Genomic DNA, 8,129 nt, shown 5'->3' with positions numbered 1-8,129 from the left:
AGTGAGGGCATGAGAGAAACTGCAAATAAAATGCAGTTTTCGTTGTGATCAGTAAGTTCCTTTTTCAAAGGCGCATCAAAAAAATTTCTGAACACCCTGTGTGTAACAAGTACCGTCGTAGATAAAAGACACAGCGCCACCCTCAAGTTGCTCATAGTTGATTTGGAGAATATTATAGTACAGGTTGTAAGTATTATGATAGAGTGAAAGTCCAGTGTATTATGGAAGTACATGGCAAAGGTATCTAATGCACTCTTACTGAATCAGACAATTTCTCCTTTTGAAAGAACTTTTCCTCACTGTCTTAAAATACGAGTAAGAATTAATTAAGAGATGAGCCATGGCCCTCTCAGCAGATGTTATAGCACCCATGAAGCCCTACAGAGGGGCTAAGAGGGTGGAGCTTTTTCAAGGGGCCAGGAGGATATTAGATTGGAATAGAGTTTGGGATACTAAGTGAAAGTTACGAAGTGAAATGGCACAGAAGAACCCAGATGACCCAGCTGGGACTATATCACAAAAGAGCTTGCATGCTATGCTAACAGTTTGGACTTACCCTGGAAGTCAGTGGAAGAATTTAAGCAGAGGAGTTTCTACTTAAGAAACTCAGCTGGTAATATAAAGAATCAGCTGAGAGGAAAGAAACTGAATATAGAAGCATAGGAACTAGTGTGGGACTGGCAAGAGATAATGAGGGCCTTAAAACAAAGTTGAGCTTTGCACAGTGGTAGTATCATAGCCAATGAGGTTTATCCGAGGCGAGATTGTTGCTAATTGAAAACAAGGTTGAGTCAGTGATGGAGAGGCAGCAGCAGCAGGTTGGGTCAGGATTAAAGAGAACCAATGGGACCCAACTAACTACTGAGATGAGCACTGTAAAGGCAAAGATTGTAACTTCAAGGTCCTAATATGGCAAAAGAATGAGAGAAATTTAAAATCTCAGAATATGCAGCTCATTGCCTTTATAGATTTTTAAAATAGAACAATTTTGACGTCATGTGTTCCAGTTTTTGCTTCCAAAAACGTGTGCAGACACCTTTCACCTATTACCTGTAGAAATGATTCAAGAACAGAGTCTTCTCTAGGTAAGCCACACAGAAGTTCAATTTTATCTTTTTTTTTTTTATCTTTTTGAGTGAGTGCCCATCTTTCATTCTTTATCTTTTATCTCTTTGAGTTGAGTCTAATACCAACTTGTTGCACATAGTAATATACTAGGCCATGGGGGGTGGTGCTTGCTATAAAAATGAGTTTCAAAAGCAGCCTTAAAAGGAGAGAATAGAAAAAAAAAAAAAAAAAAGGAGCAATAGCAATAAAAAGATAGCCTAAGATGGCAGATGGTGGAAAGATAATGAGGAAGTTGTGTCAAGGGTGGATGGGTGATCTTCCACAAGAAGTGCTCGAGTCCTCCTGCCGGAGCTCCTTTCTCCCATCCTGTCCTCAACCTACTTAACTTCTCAACCCTCGAGCTCTTCCTTTCCTCTCTCCACAATTAAAAAGGAAGGTAGAAAAACCCAGAAGCTATTAACTATTCAGGGACACAAGTATCCTAAATGCATGTTCGGTTTGTTTTTAATTGGATAAATGAAACAGATAAAAGAGGAAGTTTTCTTTTGCTTAACCTTTCCATAGATTGAAACAATCAAGAATTTATGTAAGACAGCATAGAAAATATGCATAAATTCCCAAGAACAATATATTCAAGAAAACAAATTATTCTCCTTAGATGTCATGTAGAACTTCAGAACTACTCGGGTCTTTTTTTTTTTTTTTTTTTTAAGATTTTATTTATTTATTTGAGAGAGGGGGTAGATAGAGCTTGAGGGGAGCTAGAGGGGGGTGGGGCAGAGGGAGAGGCAGGGAGACTGACACAGGATTTGTTCCATCCAGGACCATGACCTGGCCAAAGGTCATGGTGACTGAGCCACCCAGGTAACCCTACTTGGGTCTTTTAAAGTGAAAATTTTATTCAGTTTTTAAAGTAAGTAAATAAGTTTATTAAATTTGTTTATCCATGACACTGGTGAAGTCCTCTAGGAGGCACATACTCTCATATGTAGAAAAGTAAACATCTTCAGTAAAATTTTATAGTAAAAACTCTTAGCTGTATCTCCTTAACTCCCATTGCCCCTTTTAACTGAGTTTCAAAACCCCACTGTGACCTGTTGCAATAGGCGTTTAGTCTTTTTGTTTGTTTGTTTCTCCCTATTTTAAGCAATTTTACACTTTTTTTTAAAAGATTTTATTTATTTGATACAGAGAGATCGCAAGAAGGCAGAGAGGCAGGCAGAGAGAGGGGGAAGCAGGCTCCATGCTGAGTGGAAAGCTGGATGTGGGGCTCGATCCCAGGACCCTGAGATCATGACCGGAGCCAAAGTCAGAGGCTTAACCCACTGAGCCACACCCAGGTACCGCACAATTTTACACTCTGTGCCAGTCATCTTGTTAATACTCTTACCGAGTTACCCAATGGTTCAAACTCCTCAACCTGAAATTCCAAGTTGTAGCAATTTACTTTTCTAGCCTTATCTTCTACCACTCTACTAAATAGTTTCTAGTTACTTGTTTACTTTATATCCTTACCAGGTTGTCAGCCTTTTGCATCATGGAGGGAGTCTTGTCTTTTTTTTTTTTTTGGCCTGAAGTACTGATTTTTTTTAAAAGATTTTGTTTATTTATTTGACAGACAGAGATCACAAGTAGGCAGAGAGGCAGGCAGAGAGAGAGGAAGAAGCAGGGTCCCCACTGAGCAGAGAGACCAATGCGGGACTCCATCCCAGGACCCAGAGATCATGACCCAAGCCGAAGGCAGAGGCTTTAACCCACTGAGCCACCCACGTGCCCCTGAAGTACTGATTTTAATTGATGGGTAAGCTGATACCAAAATAGTGGGGTTTTTTAATTGTTTTTTAAAGATTTTATTTATTTATTTGAGAGCAAGAGCAGAGTGAGAGAGAGAGAACTTGATTGGGGGTGGGGGTGAGGGAAAGAGGGGAAGTAAAAAGCAGATGCCCCACCGAGCAGGGAGTCGGATGCGGGGCTCAATCCCAGGACTTTGAAACCATGACCTGAGCAGAAGGCAGACACTTAACCTATGGAGCCCCCTAAGAGCCCTGGTTTTTAAATTTTTAAGCAGATTTTCATTTAACTTCTACTAATCAAGTTTCTTAATCTGAGTTCTCTGTATGCTTGAAAGTCATCTAACTATAAGTCAGTCAGTGAAGTTGTTCTGTGAGATTTGTGGCCTCTCTTTAGGGTTAAAACTGACCAAAGTGATAAGCACTGAGAAAAAGTGTAGATGTGAGAGAGAGAGAGAGAGAGAGAGAGAGAATTTTAAATAAATGAGCAATGGTATCATCCATAAACTTCTTTCAGCAGGTATGGTTTTAGAAAAAGTGAGAGTTAGTGGGTTTAGAAAAAGCTCCATTAGTTAAACGTTTTTATCTTTTTTGGTTTATACTGCAGTGTTTTTACTCTTTACTTCTTCAGTTGTGTTAATAAAACAAAATCCCTCTTCTTCAGGTAGCAGCAACAGGACGGTGTACCACTTTGGCCACCAGGCGGCTCCCTTATTTCATGTTCTAAGAACTGGAACTCTTGCCGTTCTTTTCCATGTCCGGATGTGTCTTGTTAAATTTGGTTCACAATGTTTTCTTATTGAATCTGAATAATAAACAGAACAGGCTCCATAAAGCTATTTAACTTTAGAAGAGTCCAATACTTTACAGTAACAGAGGAGATTGAGGTTACCAGGCAGAAAGTTTACAGGTTACCCCTTCTCCCCAGAAGAACATAAACACCAAAGCCAAGACTTAATAAACAAGACCTTGTTAAGACCTCACTTTAGTCCTGCAATGAAACATCATTTACAGTTTCTGAGACCTAACAGAGGTGTCTAATACATAGTGGTTTGAACATTTTCATGCAACACTAGCATTTGCCAGGATTCTATCAAAGTTTAGCAGAGCTCTATGAAGGCATTTTATAAGCAAAGTTAGGCTTTAGAGTGTTTTTTGTTTTGTTTTGTTTAATTTATTTGACAGACAGAGATCACAAGTAGGCAGAGAGGCAATCAGAGAGAGAGGGGGAAAGCAGGCTCCCTACCAAGCAGAGAGCCCGATCCGGGGCTCGATCCCACGACCCCAGGACCATGACCTGAGCCGAAGGCAGAGGCTTCAACCCACTGAGCCACCCAGGCGCCCCAGGCTTTAGAGTTTTTTAAAAACCATCATTGACTTTGGCTTTCTTGATATTCAATTTTTTGCAAAAAATTTTCTGCTTATTTTCTCCCCTTATTTTCTCTTCTCTGATTATTTTCTATCATTAAAATTGCATTTTAACAATATTCAGAATTGTTAAACAGCCTTTAGGATTCCTCATTTTATGATATATTATCATAAAAAAGAAAAAAAAAGTATTAATTGCTCTAAAGTTTTGGTGATTTTAGGTTTTCATTATGAAGCCTTCGTATGCGTAGGGGTACCTGGCTGGCTCAGTCCACAGGACATGTCACTCTTGACATTGGAATAATGGGTTCAAGCCCCACATTGAACATAGAGCTTATATTTAAAAAAAAAAAAAAAAAAAAGAAAGAAAGGAAAAAAAAAAAAGAAAACTTCAGATGTATAAAATGACAGGAAGTTCCCCAAAGATAAGGTCATATTTGGAATATTAGGTGGTAAATGCAGCTACTGATATCTCCTTTACTGAAGACGAAAGTATAATAAGGAAGAAAGAGATATCACTACATCGATCTACAAAATATCCAAAATGAAGAGGGGAATGTTGAGCTATCACAGATCATTTCTGACTTGAATGTGACTCAGGTTGCCTATTTCAGGAATGTTGGATAATTTTTAATATTACTTTATTACCTAAATCTGAGCAGCTATTTATTCATATGTTTTCAAAAGATAAATCATTTAACCCCATCTTCCAAACACTAATCCTTCTGGATTTGAAGCCTGTTTCTACTAAAACACATTGATTCAAGTCTTCCATGTGTTTCAAGCAGAACCTCTTTCAACTTGAAAATTCTTAGAAACATGAAGAATGATGTATAGGCAAAAACCAGAAAGGGTAGTAATTGACTTTTTGTTGTTGTTACTGTTTATAGAAAGGGAAAATGGCAGAAGGAGAGGGAGAGAGAATCTTAAGCAGGCTCCATGCCCAGAGCAGAGCCTAATGCAGGGATCCATTTCACGAACCCGAGATCATGACCTGAGCCAAAATCAAGAGTCAGATGCTTCACTGACTGAGCCACCCAGGTGCCCCATGACTTTTAACCTATAAAGAAAAAAGCTTCATCCTTACAAAGAGGTTCATACACAAATATTTTATATTCCCCAGCCTGTTAAAATTAGAAAAATCAGAATTAGGATTCCTTTAATTCATAGATTGTCTGAAGTTCTGGAAATATCCTGTCTTAAGGTGAGTAGAATCTCAATTAATTGTGCCCTGTGTAGATCTTCCTCTTAATTAGTTTTGATTTTCTGTATTATTTACATACTTAACATATAAGAGGAAATGAATTTAATATCTATTCTCCAGGAAAGGAATAAACTCATGATGAGCCTACAGCTGAACTCAGCCAAGTCCGTTGTATTTTGCTCGACCTGTATATTTAAAATTCGATTTTATTTGAATCCCTTTTTGGCAGGACCTGGACTCTTCTAAAACCCAGCAATTCTTAATTTCTTCTACCCATCAAGTCCTACTCATTTATGTTACCTTTCTAATGTGTGTAAACTTTTGGTCTGTGCCCCCTGTTCCAGGAAGTCCCATCACAGGCATTACCTGGATATAATGGCCTTGAGGAAATGCTTGGCATATTGGAATAACTCAAGAGGAGAGGCGCTAAAACTGAAGTAAGGCAGTTTGTTTTGCTCTCTTCACTGGTGAGCACTTTTCTTCTTCCATAAGAAGTTGACTCTTATTTCTTTATTATTCCTCCATCTCTCTTTGAAACCCTGCACATGAACACCCATTCATGGGGTGAATGACTACTTCATTTTTTTTTTTAAGCTCTGTTTGAAAAGGGAGGGAGGGGTGCATGGGTGGCTCAGTTGATTAAGAGTCTGGCTCTTGATTTGGGCTCTGCGTCAGGCTCTGCACTGGGTGTGGAGCTGGCTTCTCTTTCTCACTCCCTCTTCCTCTGCCCCTCTCCCAACCACTTGCACACTCTCTCTCTAAGTAAATAAATAAGTCTTTAAAAAAAATTTTTTTATAGCTGTGTTATTCTGTCCCAATATGGCTTTCTTTAAACCAAAAGCAAACTTCTTTATGTAAGCATCACCATGCAAAATGGAATAATCAGCAATCACCCCATACTGAACCCTGCCTGGTTGTTTTTACAGAGGTTTCTCTTTCTTTTTTCCCTTTTTGGGAGGCTTCGTTCTGTTTTTTGTTTGTTTTGTTTTGTTTTTTTAAAGATTTATTTATTTATTTGAGAAGGAAGGGAAGAGCAGGGGGAGATAGAGAGGGAGAGAGAATCCTCAAGAAGACTCCCCGGTAGAGCATGGATCTGATGCAGGGCTCAATCCCACAACCCTGAGACCAGGACTTGAGCCAAAATCAAGAGTCGGATGCTTAACTGACTGAGCCATCCAGGAACCCTGAAGTTGTCTCTTTATTAATGCTTTCTTTTTTAACTTGGTAGGAAAGACAATCAGCAAAAATAGAAAAGGGAGGCCACTCTTGAGAAAAGAAAAGGTGACAGAAAGAATTTCAATTCCTCCTTTTAGAATGGTCAGACCAGAGAGAAGAGGCACTCAAAAACTTATTTGCTGTCAATCCGTCCCTTGCTATGTGTGGAGCTGTGTGCTACTGGCCTTCTCAGAAACTCACCTCAGTGTCCTTGCCCTTCACAGTCAAGACTTATGCATACTGTTTCTCACCTGAAATTTTTCTTTCTTTATTTTTTTTTAAGATTTATTTATTTATTTGCGAGAGAGATCGTGAGTGGGAAGAGCAGAGGGAGAGGGAGAAAGAATCCCAATAAGACTCCGCACGGAGGGTGGAGACCCTCCTAGGGCTTGATCTCAGGACCCTGAAATCATGACCAGAGCTGAAACCAAGAGTGGGCCACTTAACTGACTATGCCACCCAGGTGCCCCTCTACAATTTTTCTGGTTGTAACCCTGGGTTATTTATTCTTTTAGTTGCTTGTGTCAAATGAAGCACTTGGTGATATGCTTTTAAATAGATAGATTTCAAAGATAATATAAAATCTCCCCTACAATTTTTCTGCTCTGTGCAATAAAATCTCCATCTTGTTAGTCTCTTTCTCATATGTCTTATTTTGAAAATCTCTCCTTATTTGTGGCTAACCTTTCTCTGTTTTGTTGTCACCTAAATTATAGGAGCCCAAATCAAAACTTTAATACTTTTAATTTAGTATATAATGATTTACAATTTCATTTTCCAAGGTTTATGTTTATTGTACAGCATACAGAGACCCCGCTAAGCAAATCTACTATCCAAAAGCATCTTAAAAAAGAAAAAGAACTTTTATAAAAAAATAAATTAATTAAAAAAAAACCTCTCCTCCAGTAGAAATAGTCTTTTCAGAAACACTTATTATGCAAATTAGCATGTGTTTGTATTATTTGGGAGAGTAAGAAGAGAAAGTATTTGCAAATTGAAGCAATTTAAAGCTGCCGATTTTATAGAAAGTAACACTATGTCTCTGTGTCATGTTATTCTACACTGCTCTTTCCCACACCTTTCTTTGGAAGTCTCCACCCAAAGACAAAATTTAAAGCGTTTCATTTCTACGGCTATCCTCCAGCCTAAGTAATTAAACTCGTCCCCAGATAGTAGGTAAAACAGAAATCAAATTAACTTCTCAGTTTAAAAGAAGTAAAAGTAAACATATGTATTAATAATCTCTCTTCCTCTTCCTCTCTCTTCCAAATAATTAAATTGATTTGGACTCTGACTCTTTATTTTGTAAGATTACATTTTAACTGAAACAGAGAAAGCAAGAACTTCCCTTAAAATTCAAACAGTTCCTTGAATTTTTCAGTTAAGCTCCACCCTTGGCAACTGACTTCTCAAAGGTATGAGGCAACACCCAAATCCCCTTTGTACCTGGGATTAGGGAAAAATATTTCTGTGTGTGTGAGTGT

The 8,129-nt window shown here is 38.4% G+C and overlaps 1 pseudogene; it reads left to right on the top strand.

Annotated features, from left to right (window-relative positions):
• Positions 1-713: 713 nt before the first annotated feature.
• On the top strand, positions 714-785 carry LOC131828280 (U4 spliceosomal RNA; annotated as a pseudogene).
• Positions 786-8,129: the final 7,344 nt, after the last annotated feature.

This window comes from Mustela lutreola, chromosome 3 (genome assembly GCF_030435805.1).
Source record: "Mustela lutreola isolate mMusLut2 chromosome 3, mMusLut2.pri, whole genome shotgun sequence".
In the NCBI taxonomy this organism is placed as follows: Eukaryota; Metazoa; Chordata; class Mammalia; order Carnivora; family Mustelidae; genus Mustela; species Mustela lutreola.
This window is presented reverse-complemented; position numbering and strand designations above follow the sequence as displayed.